The 14,672-nt window shown below is 41.0% G+C and overlaps 1 pseudogene; it reads right to left on the bottom strand.

The window, feature by feature from the left end:
• Nucleotides 1-10,994: 10,994 nt before the first annotated feature.
• Nucleotides 10,995-11,120, bottom strand: LOC129689882 (small nucleolar RNA SNORA17; annotated as a pseudogene).
• Nucleotides 11,121-14,672: the final 3,552 nt, after the last annotated feature.

Raw genomic sequence — 14,672 nt, 5'->3', positions numbered from 1 at the left:
GATGGTTCCTTTCATTTTCGTCATTCCTCCACAGTTATAATACTGTTATTTACGAAACCTACAAGCCTGTGTCCTAAGCTCAGGTAAGAGGTACTGAATAGTAGATTCCTGAGTTATGCAAAAGAACATCTAAAAGCATCCAAACATCCACACAGAAAGTACAACTGAAGAACAGACCCAAGGAATTGAAGCATGACCTAAGAGGAAATATAAGACACCAGAGCAAGAAATCTTGCATATAAATATTAGATACTCGTCTTCAGTGGCTCTGTGCATCTGGAACCACAGCTGTAAATCACAGCAGAGGGCTAGTAAACACCACAAACTCAAATGTGACAGAACTACTGAATATTAAGGCCAGTCAGACATTCCCCTTCCTTCATAACCCTCCCCCTTCGTGCATCCGAAACGTTACAGCATAAAAAAAGAATGCAATGGTCAGTGATTGAATACACTCATACATGAGGGAAAGAGCAGAGCTCACAGGTACTCCCTTTCCCTGGTGTGAGCTAATAACTGCAGCCGAGTAAGGTGTTTGCTTCATCTTGTCAGCAATACCATTCCTGAGTGCACAGCTAACATAATTGAAAAGCTCGAGCAAATGGAAATTTTTATGCTCATCTTCATAGCAGCACTACTCACATATGCGAAAAGATGGTATCTTGTTTATTTATTGTTCAGTTGACAGAAGCTGGAATCATCTGGGAAGAGGGAACCTAAATTGAGAAAATTCCCCCCTCAGATTGGCCTATGGCAAGTCTGTGAATCTGTGAAATATTTTTTTTTTTTAATTCATGACTTACATGGGAGGGTTCAGTTCACTGTGTGTGATGTCATCCCTAGGCAGGTGCTCCTGGGCTGCATAAGAAAACAGGCTGGGCAAGCAAGCCACAGAGAGCAAGCCAGTAAGATGCATCCCCCCATGGGCTCTCCTTGAGTTCCTGCCTTCCAGTTCCTGCCCTAACTTCCTTCAGTGATAAATTACAAGCTGATATATGAAACAAACCCCTTCCTCCTTAAATTGCTTTTAGTCATGGCTCGTGGTGTTTGTCACAGCAAAAGAAAGCAAATGAAAGCAAATGGAAACCACCCACGTGTTGAATGTATACACCATGTATGACATATGCACACAATGGAATATTGCTCAGCTTTTAAAAGGATAAAAAACATTAACACGTTGTGCAATATAGATGACCTTTGAAGGCTAAGAAAAGTCAGTCACACGGTAGAGAGACTGTATGACACCACTTATATGAAATGTCTTATGCAGGCAAACACATGAAGATAGGAAGTAGACTGCATTTGCTAGGGGCTGAGAAGAATTGTGTGTGCAAAGTTTCAATTGATAAACATGAAAAGGTCCTGCAGACGCGTGATAGTGATGGTGGCAGAACAACGCAACTGTGCTTAACACTACTGAATTCTATACGAAATAATGGGGGAGATGGTAGATTGTATGTTATCTGAGGGGAGAAAAGTAAGTTTGGGATGGATGGATGGGTGGGTGGGTAAATGGATGGTTGTCTGGGAGAAATGAATGAGCAAGATGTTAACATGTATTCTAATTTTTTTTATATAGAAAAAGAAACCTCTGGAGTATAGCGAGAGGTTCTTACTAAATCTCACTGTGAAGGATAGAAGACAGAATCAAAGAAAAGTGAACTGTTATTCTACTTATCAATGTTGATTCCTAGAGCCAAAAAGAACTAACTTGGTGTGATAGTTCCTTCTTATACTACGACAAAACCCTCTGACCAAGAGCAATTTGGAAAGGAGAGGGTTTGTTTGGCTTACACTTTCAGGTCATAATCTATCAATGAGAAAAGTGTGGCCAGGAACCTGAAGACAGGAACCATGGCAGAAATGATCTTCTGACTTGCTCTCATGCCTATCATTTGCTATCTTTCTTTACTAACCCAGGCCCACCTGTCTAGGGATGGCGCCACCAAAATGGGTTAGCTTCTCCCACATATATTATCAGTCAAAATGATGCCCCACAGACATGGCCACAGGCAATGTGATCTAAGCTATTTGTCAATAAGGGGTTGACTAGAAAGTTGTTTGATGTGTTTAACTATTTGCTAACATGCAATATTAACTCATATTCTCCAGAGAAACAGAAACAATAATATCTATAAAGATTTAGCAACCTAAGAAATAGAGGACTTACTGACATGATTATGGAGGCCAAAGTTCTGTTGTATACCTTCTGTAAGATGTGGTAAAGCCTGCAATGAGAAGCGGGTACCGATGTTCAAAGTCCCTGGGTTCAAAGGCCCAAGAATCTGGTAGTCTGGAAAGAAGAAATGAATGTTCAATGTTCAATGTTTGAAGAGAGTGTAAATTTACATATTCCCACAGTTCTGTCTTGAGTTGTAAACACCTTGGATAATACTTATTATCTTAGGGTGGCTGAAGTTCTTCCTTTAGTTTATAGATGAGAATGCTGATATTTCTTTTAAAAAAACACCTTCAGGGACATATTTAAGATAATGTTTTTGTTTTTTACTTATTTTGTGCATTATTCATGCATGCATGATATCATAGTACACATGTGGAAGTCAGAAGACACCCTGTAGGAGTTGGTTCTTTCTTTCCCACTATGTAGACTCTTGGAATTGAACTCAGATCATTGGGCTTGGTGGAAAGGACCATCTCATTGGGACCCAGAAATCTTTCCAGTTGTCTTAATAACATTGTATCTAGTTACATTGGTACTTTAAATTGACAATCACACATGCTTAACATGCGCACACATATTGCATGTTCACTGCCCTGTCTGTCAGGCCAGTTTTCATTACTATAAAGAACTACCCTAGATAAACAAATTTTATAAAGAAAGGGGTTTTGCTTAACTTATGATTCCAGATGTTCAAGATCTAAGATCAATGGAGCCTTGAGTGTTGGCCTTGGGTAAGGGTCTTACTAGTAGAAGTAGAATCACATATGGGGGAGGGAAGATCCCACCTCTAAACAAGATGGCAGAGTGAGGGGGCATGGTCACACTTACTCAATTTAGAATGGTTCTCCCATAGAAATTTAGTGTCCCTCGTGCCTTTTCAAAGTTAAGACTCCCAATGACCTTAGGACTTCCCAGGAAGCTCCACTTCCTAAAAGGCTCACCACCTCCCACATCATCATACTGAGGACAAGCCTTCAGCACACAGTTATTTAAAGGGACAAGCAACAACAGTGTGTACATGTAGTCTTACAATTTAGTCACTGAAATTTACACTCATCCGACCTGTAGCTCAGTTATCTTATTTCTTGGGGATCTCTGAGCAAATGTCCTTAGAGCTTAATATCCCAATGCAATGCATTCCTAATATCCCAGAATCATGTGTGTTCATGCATGAGTTATGTTCAATTAAAATTTCATATGCATCTCAGTCTATTGAAATGTTAATTGATATTTATGAATTTAGAGTAAAATTCTATAAACATTCATTTGAGGATGAACTGCCACTTTTATACATAAGATAGCTTAACATTTTTCAAATGATACACAAAGAAATATTTATAGGATTAAAAAACTATACCATTATCACTGACTAAGTTATCAAGCCCAGAACTCCAAAGACAGGTTAGGGCTTTACCTCAGTCACTGCTGCAAGGACAGGCAGAAGGCTTCACATCTTGCTTGGAGTGCTGTTCTGAGAAGCTGCCTGTACTGACAGCATGGACAATGTGAACCTGCTCTTGCAGTTACCTCAGATAAGGTCAGCATCTGTCCCAACTGCCCAGTTCAGTAACCATATTCTGCATCTGAAAGCTGATGGTGTGGATACATTGGTCTTCAATTGGGCCTAACTGCTGTAGCTGGCATTCATCACTTTGTGGGTTCCCTTCTCTCTTTCACCATTCTCCACACTTTTACTTCTTCCCTTTCAACCCCCAACACTAGATAGGACAGAAAAAAAAAGGATAGAGGGGAAAGGGGCATCACTATCATTAGACTACTTTCTGCTGATTAGGGGAATCAAGTTCCTTGGGGAAAGTTTGATCTTTGCCATCAGGATATCCAATTTCTTCTTCTCTCTTTTTTTTTTCTTCACAAGACTACTTGACAAAACTCAACCAACAACAAACACCCACCAACCAGCCACATCTATCAGGGTTCTAGCATTTATATATCCTCTGAAGAGTTCCCAGAATTTCAAGTATCACACACTCGCAGAAACTATCTGCAGCTTGCAAAACCATGCCCCTACTAGAGCATGAGGTAAATCATAGTCAGCTGTGACTCATTACAAGCTAAAATTTTGAATCCTAAAACTTTAAATATTTAACTCAAAATTTTATAACATTTCATAGGTTTTTTTTTAGATATAGATATTTATGCTGTGATTCTCAGAACAACCAACTACCATCAGTTGCCTGTGAAATCCAGGCAAGCAGAAATGAGCTGGTCTCTCTAATGGTAATATAAACAAGACTATACTTACTCTGGCTTTAGCATTCAGCTGGACATACACATTTGATGCACATTACTCACTAAAACCCTGTGGTTTTGTATTCAGTTGCTAGCTACTAAATTGCTGACCACTTCTGCATAGCCAACTAGGAGTGTAGAAATATCAGATCTGGAGACTCAGTAGAGGGCCATGTAATGGTGTGGAATACTCAATGTCCCAGCATCTTATGGACTGATCCCAAACCCTGGGCCTTAGGAATGAGCTGTAACTTTCATGCACTCCCTGGTGTCTACATCACTACCTTTCTGCTGCCTTATGTCAGCTCTACGATAGGGCAATGACATAGTCTGCTTGTTACTCCAGTTCCCACTCTTTAGGAAACACCATCACCCAGGTCTTTTAAACAAACGTTTTTGTTAGCTGATAATAAGACAGCATATTGGTTTGAAATTTTAACATAGTCTAGTTTAATGGGCCAAATTTGATTCAGTTTGTTATGCTGGACCATAACAAAGCCTAGACCAACATGCTTGTTATATGCTTGAAGCTGCTACTGGTTTATAGAAAATATTATTTTATTTACACTTATCCTTCAATTTTTAGAGAGAAGCACTGATCAAATATCCAATGAGATGATCAGACTGTATATGGAAAAATTAAGTTTTTGTATTTTATTACATTATTATTTTTATATTATATACATTTTAATCAAAATATAATCACATCACTTTTCTGCTTACCTTTCCTCTCTTTATTCCCTTCCAAGTCCCTTTCCTCCTTTAATGCTTCCCTAAGTTCATTCTCAAATTGGTAATCTCTTCTTTTTAAATTATTATTGTTACATATAAGTGTATACATGTATGTGTGTGTGTCTATGTATATGTATACATAAATATATATAAATACAACTTGCTGAGTCCAGTTTTGTTGTATACAAGCTGATCACCTTGTATTAGATAACCAATTAGGAGGGCATTCCTAGGAGTTACCAATTCTCTCTCTCTCAGAAGTCATGAGTTGGCTGTCGTTCTTAGTCTAAAGGCCTCGTAAGATTTTCTTCTTTCAGAGTTAACATGTTTATTGATGTTATCATTGTTTTTATCATAGTTGTGCACACATTTTTACGAGAGACTATTTCACAGCAGACTTTCTGGTAGTCTGGCTTTTACAGCTTCCCCACCCCTCTTCTGTGATAGTGCCTGAGCCACAGATGCAGAAGCAGTGATGTAAATGTGTCCATTGGGATTGGACTCCTCAAAACATAGGTTTATTGCTGCATTACGTCCAGTTGTGGATTTTTGTGATGCTTTCCATCCGATATAAACAGAAATTTCTTTGATGAGGTGTCTATAGGTAGAAGAGTGGCAATTAGAATGTAGTTAGGAATTACGCTGGTCTAGCAAAGTGACAGAAGTAAATTCTCTTCTAAAATCCATGACTTCACTAGCCTAGGGAAGTTGACTATGCTTCTAGTACCAAGCATGATTTTCCTTTTGCTGAATGGTCACAAGTCCAATTAGACAGCTGTTGGTTATCACCAACAGGTAATGCCACTATTTGCGTGTTTAAGGACATCTTGCCATGCTGATCACTATTGCAAGCCATGTAAGACTATTAATTGCTTCCCTTCCTGGAAGCTCAAATAGTATTTTCTGGTGACATGAAAGCCAGACCACAGAAAAGAGGTTTTTAAGTTAGATCCATTTAGAATAATCTGAGTCCTGTATACTAAATATGTGCTTTCTTCAGCAATAGAGGCTTACCTTAGTCTCTGAGAGGTAACCACAGGTATCAACAACCACCAATAGTTATATTGCTTGGCGAGTCACTTGGAGTACCCTGATTATTTAAAAGGCGGTTTCTCATACATGGTACTGGGATTTTTCTTGATATATGATTCTTGTGGGGACTCCTGCTAGTCCGAAACCCAGCTAGTCCCCAACTGAAACCCAACTAGCACAACTTCTCTTAAGATTTACTTAGATATAAATATGTATGTATTGTGTGTAATTTTAGGTAAATATATGATTCCTTGAGCCTTTCTCGAACAACCCAGATGTTAACTCTCCCTCTGCATGTGGAGAATTTCAAATACTTCTCTCTAAAATGGGATGGATGCAGATGGTGATGACAAATAGCTGATACTTATGTGAATGCTCTTAGTGCTCCGTACCTATTCATGTCCTGAAGCTGCATGGAAGCTCTGTTAGCCAGGCACTGCCAGATCAAAGCCAGAATTGCCATTGGTTACTGCATATACACAGACACACCACACACACACACACACACACATACACGCACGCGCGCGCGCTTCAGGAGCTGTGAGCCTAGGTTCAAATTATGGTTCCACCAGTTTTTTTTTTTTTTTTTTTTTTTTTGCTATATCACTGTTTGTTTGTTTTACTTTTAAGATGTGTGTGTGTGCTCACAGCTCTCCCGCTCTCCTCTTTTCATAGTGGATAACACATGCTTAATATTTCACTAAGTTTGAGCAAAAACTATAATTTTATTTTAAATAATTTTTCTAAGTAGAAACTTATCTTGTATATTCATTGTTTTAGTCAGCTTTGCATTACACTAACAAGTACTGGAAATAATTTATTTATAAAAGAACCTGTATTATTTACATGATTTATAGAATCTCTAGTTGACAACTAGGCAGACCTTGGGCTTGGGAACTCTGGTGGGAATGAATATCAGAGAACATCAGAGAGGGAAAGGGCACAACAAGCTGCTCATCTAATGACCAAGAAAGAGTGAGGACAAGCACTAGGTCCCACAGTGGGCACAAAGCCTTCCATATCGGGGCACTGGGTGTTGCTTACCCAGTCATAGTGCTGGTCATTCATAAAAAATAAAAATAAACTTTACACATTTTCATGGATTTTTTAAAAATGTATAAGATTTAGCTCATCACTGCTTGCAGCATGACTCAATATCAGTATTCTCTTAAAGATTAAAAAAAATCTAACCTTTCTCAAATAGTGAAAGTGGGACAGGGAGACAGGAGATGCTCTGGTGAGCTACAGGGAGTCTTGAAGGTATTTGCTCTGAATACTATTTCATCCAAGGAAAGGAAAACACAAATACTGATGGTATAAATAAGTATGTATTGCTACACGGCTAGAAATCTACACTTAAGCACGCACAGGTCACAAGCAAGTATTCTCAAAATCTATCTATCTATCTGTCCGTCCGTCCGTCCATCCATCCATCCATCCATCCATCCATCTATCTATCTATCTATCTATCTATCTATCTATCTATCTATCTATCTATCTATCTATCTAGATCTATATCCTAGGATACTTACTGAAGGACAAACCCACCCAGGTATTAGGTTTCTTCTGTTTTTGAATCTGATGATTCTAAGTTAGGTTGTCTCACTGGTTGCCTGCACAGTGTCCGTTGCCTCAAACTGAGGGCAATTACCTCTCCATAAGACTACTGTGAACTCATAACTGTGATTTCATTTTAAATGTTTTTACTAACTAGGACCTGACTGATCTCGGAGAATCTGATATATAAAATGCTATAACAAGTCTCAAAGAGATGAAGATATTTTGCCCTTTAGAAAATTAGTTGTAACATCTTTGTCTCTATTAGATCCTGCCAGAGTTTCATAAAGCACTCTCTTGGAGGCATTCGAGCCTCATAACAACCCAGGGTTTTAGGTGTGAGCAGCTCCATGTGGTACACAAAAGAAGTGAAAATGACAAGGGTCTTTTCCATTATCACACAGCAGTTAGAATGCAGGTGTAGCCTGTTGTACAGTGTGTGTAGTACCTATTATAGAAACACACACCAAGAAAGGCAGACACCTCAGATCTATGTCATTGGCAGAGAGGATCAGCAGAAATAACAATGCTCTGGCAGAAGCTTATCTCAAGAATGACAAAACAGGACAGAGAAAATCCTGTAATTAATTCTTGTTTCTAACAATTTTTCATCCTCCATAAGGACATGAATAAAACAACCCTTAAGCCCTTGGAAACCACATCAGGGTGGACCTGCTTTTGCACTTCCTCAGATTATGTAGGGAGAATATATGACACGTATGTAATATCAAAATGTCATACATAAAGATTTGATTTTATTTTAATACATACAAAACACCTGCAAATAGAATTAGGGATAAAAGAGTGATGCCCGTGTTCAAGTCTGCTAACAGCTAAGATGTCCTGTGCATTGAGTATGCTTTACTCTTATCTTAATGCTGATAGGATTAATCCACAGAGCCATGTACTGTCAAGAGATACACTCATATAATTTACTAAGGAAAAGAAATCCCATTTGCTGCAAATGTAGAAGAAATGCTACCCATTTTTCAGTATGTCTAGAGAACTGTTACCAGGAAGCCTTACCGTGGTGTCTACCTTCCTGTACATAAAATGCACATTAAAACTGAAAATTGAAAAGCAAAGATTTGCTGTCCTTTCCACATTGCGGGTTTGGAGAGATAGTCTGTAATTTGGCTGTAAAAGGAAGACAGAAGTAGAAATAGCTTCACCAATGGAAAAAGAAGTTCCCCAATCCAAGTCATGCTTTTCTTTATATTCTGTCCCAAATAGAGTGACTTTTCAATGCTCGGGAGTTAGATTTCCAGTTATGTACTGACCCTGGATTTAAAGATGCTTTAACTACAATATCAAGGCACTAGAAACTGAACAGGAAGCTGGAAAAAAAGAATTCAGCTTGTTTCATTTTGCTTACATATGCTTCCTATATGTATGTGCTTGTTTAGTTTTTATTAGACTCAGCCAAATTTCTTCTTCTTCTTTTTTTTTTTTTACTTTTAATTGGTTCTTTGTGACTTTCACATAATGCATCCCAATCCCACTCATCTTCCCCTCTTCTTGAACCTGGCCTTTGCAACTCTCCTCCAACAGAAAAAAAAAAAAATCCCATTGTGGAACCTGTGTTGTCTCACTGTGTGTCCCAAATTTGCTTACAAATGTTCATTGGGATGACTCCTTGGTTTGGTTTGAGATCTCTGGCTTCTGCTACTCTATCGATCTGGAAGCTCACTGGGACTCCTCTCTGATATCCTGTTGTTTCCCTTTGTCATAGAGATCCTGTAGTCTTGAATCTGTAGAACCAACCCCTTCCTGGGCTCCGGCAGTTCATCAATGGGATAGACCAAAGTCCTAATCTGGGCTTGAGAGGTATCCGAGTTTGTCAGCTAGCCAACTGTCTCACTCTCCTGCCCTCAGGACTGGCTCACCAGCAATCCTGCACTACCAGGATTAGCTCTACCCTGCTGCTCAGGTAGATGGTGAAGGCTGAGAGAGGGAAGGAGGACATCTTTTCCTCATCTGCAAACAAGAGGCAGGGCTGGCTCTTCTACACTCATGGCTATATGCAACTCCCACATCCAGACCAGCTCTACTGTGCTGTCCAGGTGAGGTATAGAGCCTGTGCAGCAGGTGAGGGGCAGGGACAGCTCTTCTGTTCTGATGACCTGGGGGCCACTTTCTCGCCTGCCGTAGATAGCAAAATGTGAGAAGGGGGTGGGTCATCTTTCTCACTTATGTCCTCAAACAACATAGTGGGGTTAGCTGGCCCATGCTCCTACCACCAGGTTCAACTCTACTATGTTGCCCAGGCAAGGTGCAGGGCCTCCTCTCCTGGGTACTGCAGCTGGTGAGGGGTAGGGCCAGTTCTCCTGTTCTCGGAACTTCAGGGCCAGGTTTCTCACCTGCTTCAGGTGGTGAGGGGTGAGGAAGGAGGAGGGCCTCCCTCTTTCTCATCCACCCCACGGCATGAGAGGCAAAGGGGTAGGGCCAGGTCTCCCATGCTGGTATTCTCGGCAGCCTGCTCACCTGTTTCTGCAATGTTCAGGCTGCTTTTCCGAGTACTCCAGCTGCTAGGGGCAGGGGCAGCTCTCCTGCTTTCATGCCCCCATGACCAGGTATCCAGGATGCCCAGGTGAGGGTTCAGGCCAGTTCAAACATCAACATGTTTCTGGGCACCAGCCTTTGATGGTAACAGACGCCTGCTTTTGCAGGGTCATGGTTGTAGTTGCGTCCCCCCAGAGGCAGTACAGGCCAGTACCCCACCATGGTTCCAGGTGGCATCGTTGTCTACTCATATCACGTTGTTTCTCCCTACCCTTGAGTCTCTAGTGTTTCTCTTCATCATGCCCACATCCTTTTGTTTCTCTTTTTCTTCCATTTCTCCACCACTCACTTGTTTCTTTTAGTAACACCTGGAGTTTCTGTGTGTCTGAGGTCATTTCAGGAGTGGTCTCAAGAGTGCTATGCCCTGCTCACACATTATGGCCCTGGGAAGGGATCATTTTGGTTATGGTCTGCAACTTCAGGCCTGAGTGGTACCTGACTGGGGGTCGTCTCGGGCCAATAGCTCCCTGTCTAGGCCCCATGGACCTGGTCTAGTGATCATCTCAGGCTCACTACTCACTTGGCCCATCAAATGGCCCATGATATGGTCATCTGTCTCAGACTCACTCCTGCCTGGGGCAGTTAGTCCCAGTAGAGGTTCTAGTTTCAGGTTAGCTCCCTGTCTGAGCCTCCTGGCATTGGACTGGTGGTGATCATGTTAGGCTCAAATTTTTCAGGGAATGTTAACCTGCTAATCATTCAGATGTTCATAGGCCAGGACACTGAGCATAGATACATCCTCTCTCTGCCATGGACTGACACACATGTGACACAGCAGCCACACCTGCAAAGCTTCGATGGCAAGGCCAAATGTCTTTTATTCCCAATATATATGAACCAAATATTTAGTTCCTGAGAAAAATATTATATCAACATTAGTTATCACGTGATCACATGATTCTACGTACATTAAAATATATAGGGCTGGGGACATAGCTCAGTCAGTTATGTCCCTGACACACAAGCTCAAGGACCCAAGTTTGGATCTCCAGAACCCACCGAAAAGCCAGGTATGTGGTGTTTGATCACCACCCCAGCTTTGAAGGTGAGGGTGGAGACAGGAGAATGCCTGAAGCTCATTGCTCAACTAGCTTAGCCAAATCAGTGCTCTTCAAATTCAGTGAGAGAAACTGTCTCAAAAAATAAAGGTGGAGAACAATGGAGGAAAGACACCAGACATCAACCTTGGGCCTCCACACTCATGAATACACATATATATGGATGGCCACACATACAGGAGCATTACTGGACATCCATACAGCACACACACATACAAAAAATCCCATAAAAGTGAAATTGAATTGAAATATACATACATGTAAAATTTTTTAGAGAGAAAGAGATTTTTCAAAAATAAGGAATGGCCCTGCAGTATTTTGAAGGTTAGGTTCCCAGAGCTGCAGTTGCTAAGATGGAGGGACAGAAGGGTTAGTGGAATGAACCCCAGTCTGTAAACCAGTAGGGCTAGGATCCCAGAAGAACTGACCTTTCAATTCAAGACCAAGGACAGACAAGAAAGACTTCTGCCCAGTTCCCTCAGGTGGCTGAGGATCAACATTTTGGTTCTGTTTAGGCTTTGGCTGATTGGAAGAGACCAGCTCAAATTAAAGAAGGTGATCTGCTTTATTCAGCTCTCCAATTCTGCTGTTAATCACAGATTCTTCCGCAGACATACACACAGAAATGTTTGGCTAAATATCTGGGCACCCTATGGCCTAATTAGGTTGACATAAAAAAACTCAGCCACCACCGACACAAAGCCTTCTATGGGTCATGTAATAATTAGACGTAATTTCGCTGGTAATTCTTTACCATATATTTACAGTAAAGACACAGCATGGTCCTTCCTCATCTCTCTCTCTCTCCACCTCCTCTGTGTGTGTGTGTGTGTGTGTGTGTGTGTGCAAGCATGCACATGCATGAACATTCATGCAAGCACAAGACTGTCTCCAAGGTAAGTTACTTGTAGATAAGACATATATAGCCTCAAATTAATACCATATTCTAAGTTAAGCAAATGCTACAGTTTAGAGAACATTTATTTCACAATTAACTTTCAATATAATTAGTAACCTCGTTGAGTTATGAACTATAACAAAAACCTAAATGATCTGGATTTTGTTAGTAACATTTTTTAAATTTATTCATTATATATCTCAATTAAAACCCCCTCCCTCAACTCCCCCTTCTCCTCAATCCCCTTCCCCTAGTCCTGAAAGGGAGAATTCTCCACTACCACCATCTGCCCATAGCTTGTTAAGTCTCATCAGGACTGCTTGGATTTTCTTCCTCTGTGACCTGGCAAGGCTGCATCATCAGGAGCGAGTGATCAGAGATCAGTCAACTGAGTTCATGATAGATGCAGTCCCAGCTCCCCTCACTCAGAGATCCACATGGAGACTGAGCTGTCAATCTGCTACACCACATCTGAGTGGGGGGTCTTGGTTCTCTCCATGCCTGGTCCTCCATTAGTGTATCAGACTACAGGACTGCCCTAGGCTCAGATCTTTTAGTTTTGTTGGTCTCCTTGTGGGGCTCCTGTCCCCTCCATGTCCCTCTAATCCCATCCCTTCTTCCTCCTTAAGGCTCCCTGCTCTCTGCCCAAAGTTTAGCCCTGAGTCTCAGCATCTGCTTCAATCCCCATTTGGGTGAATCCTTTCTTTCAGTGGGCCCTCTACAATTGACTACCATCCTGTTCCCTCTCTTCTACCGCTTTGGGTGTCTATCCTGTTTGCCATTTTGCATGAGATTTAAGCATCTTCTTAGGGTCCTCCTTAGCATTTATCTTCTTTAGGCTAATATCCACTTATTAGTAAATATATAATATGCCTGTTTTTCTGTTCTGGACTACCTCATTCAGGATGATCTCTTCTAGTTCCATCCATTTGCCTGCAAATTTCTTGATGTCCTTGTTTTTGATAGCTGAGTAGTAGTCTGATCTATATATTTTTAATTTGGTATCTTTTTACTATTTTATGAACATAATCCACGTGTTCTTCAAAAAGTGGTTCTAGAGAAATGGATCAGTTAACATTGCCATGCAGGCATGAATCTGTGAATCTATATCCCCAGTATCCACAAAGAAACAAAGTTATGGTGCTGTGTTATGTGACACTGTTACTGGGGAGACTTGAACAAATGGCCACTCACTCTAGGTAGGGAGCAAACAACACATCAGCGTACAGATGTCATCAAAGCCCATCTTGGTGAACCAATGGGTTTTATTGGGATTACTTGCCTTGCTTACATCCTGTGAGGAATTACTGTGAGGAATTACTTACAGGAGCAGAAATGATTCAAAAACACAGGGACTCTTCTGAAACCTTTGAGTTACAGCCTTTCTTAATTTAAGGAGCTTCACTGCAGGATGGAATGTTCTACCTCCCTTTAGAAGAGCTTCATGACCCCTTTAGGGGTCACATAGCATATATCTTGCATAGCGGATATTTACATTACAATTCATGATAGTAGAAAAACTGCAGCTATGAAGTAGTTGTAAAATAATTTTATGGTTGGGGGTCACCACAACATGAGGGTCACGGCATTAGGAAAGTCAAGAACCTCAACTTTCCAACATCCTATTGTTTCACCTGCTTTCTCACATTCTGTATCTTTCAAGGATTTTTATCTCAGAAGAGAGTGATACACAGGTCTCTACCCCTTCCTTTGACTTTTGTGTTCCTTTTGCTTCATTTCACAACAGCCCCTGAACTCTTGGAGGGGGTGCCACAGAAGTCTAACTATGGTCTTTTAGGTCTAGTAGGGTGTATTTTTATCTTTTCTTACTTGTTTCAGCACAGGCTATGGGGTCTAGCTTCTGGCTCAGACCTGATGTTCCCATTCCTCGCTGCCTGGCCTTGAATAAGTCAGGATCTCTGTCTGAGCCATCATTTCTTTATCCCCCCCAAATGTCCTTCAATATAGTCAGTGTCCAGTTTTTGAGGATCTATGGATGGGTATTTTTGTTACTGAACACGTGTCTTATTCTGTATTACACAAGTCACCATTCAGATCCACAAGCTCTTTGATGCTGGCAGGCAGTACCTGTAGTGGGCTACTCACTGTGGGCTCTCTCTGAGTCAGCTGCAGGATGTATGATTCCATAGGGTTTGTTTTGGTGACTTCTCTTTATTACTGTGTGTGTCCGCCATCACAAGCTCACATGTTCCCTGCACTGTGAAGCATGTCCAGTCTTAGATGACCAGCTTTCATCGTTAGGTCAAATAAAGTTTAAAATTTTGGACACTCTATATTATTGGAAACAACACAGAATAACATGTCATTCCTGTCACTTTGCCCCAGTGATAGTCCCTTGACCTGCCCAGCTTCATAGAACTTTCATCCATGGTATGGTAGC

Source organism: Psammomys obesus, unplaced genomic scaffold, assembly GCF_907164565.1.
Source record: "Psammomys obesus unplaced genomic scaffold, mPsaObe1.curated_primary_1811, whole genome shotgun sequence".
NCBI classification, from domain to species: domain Eukaryota; kingdom Metazoa; phylum Chordata; class Mammalia; order Rodentia; family Muridae; genus Psammomys; species Psammomys obesus.
The sequence above is the reverse complement of the archived record's forward strand: the minus strand, read 5'-3'. Positions and strand labels throughout refer to the sequence as shown.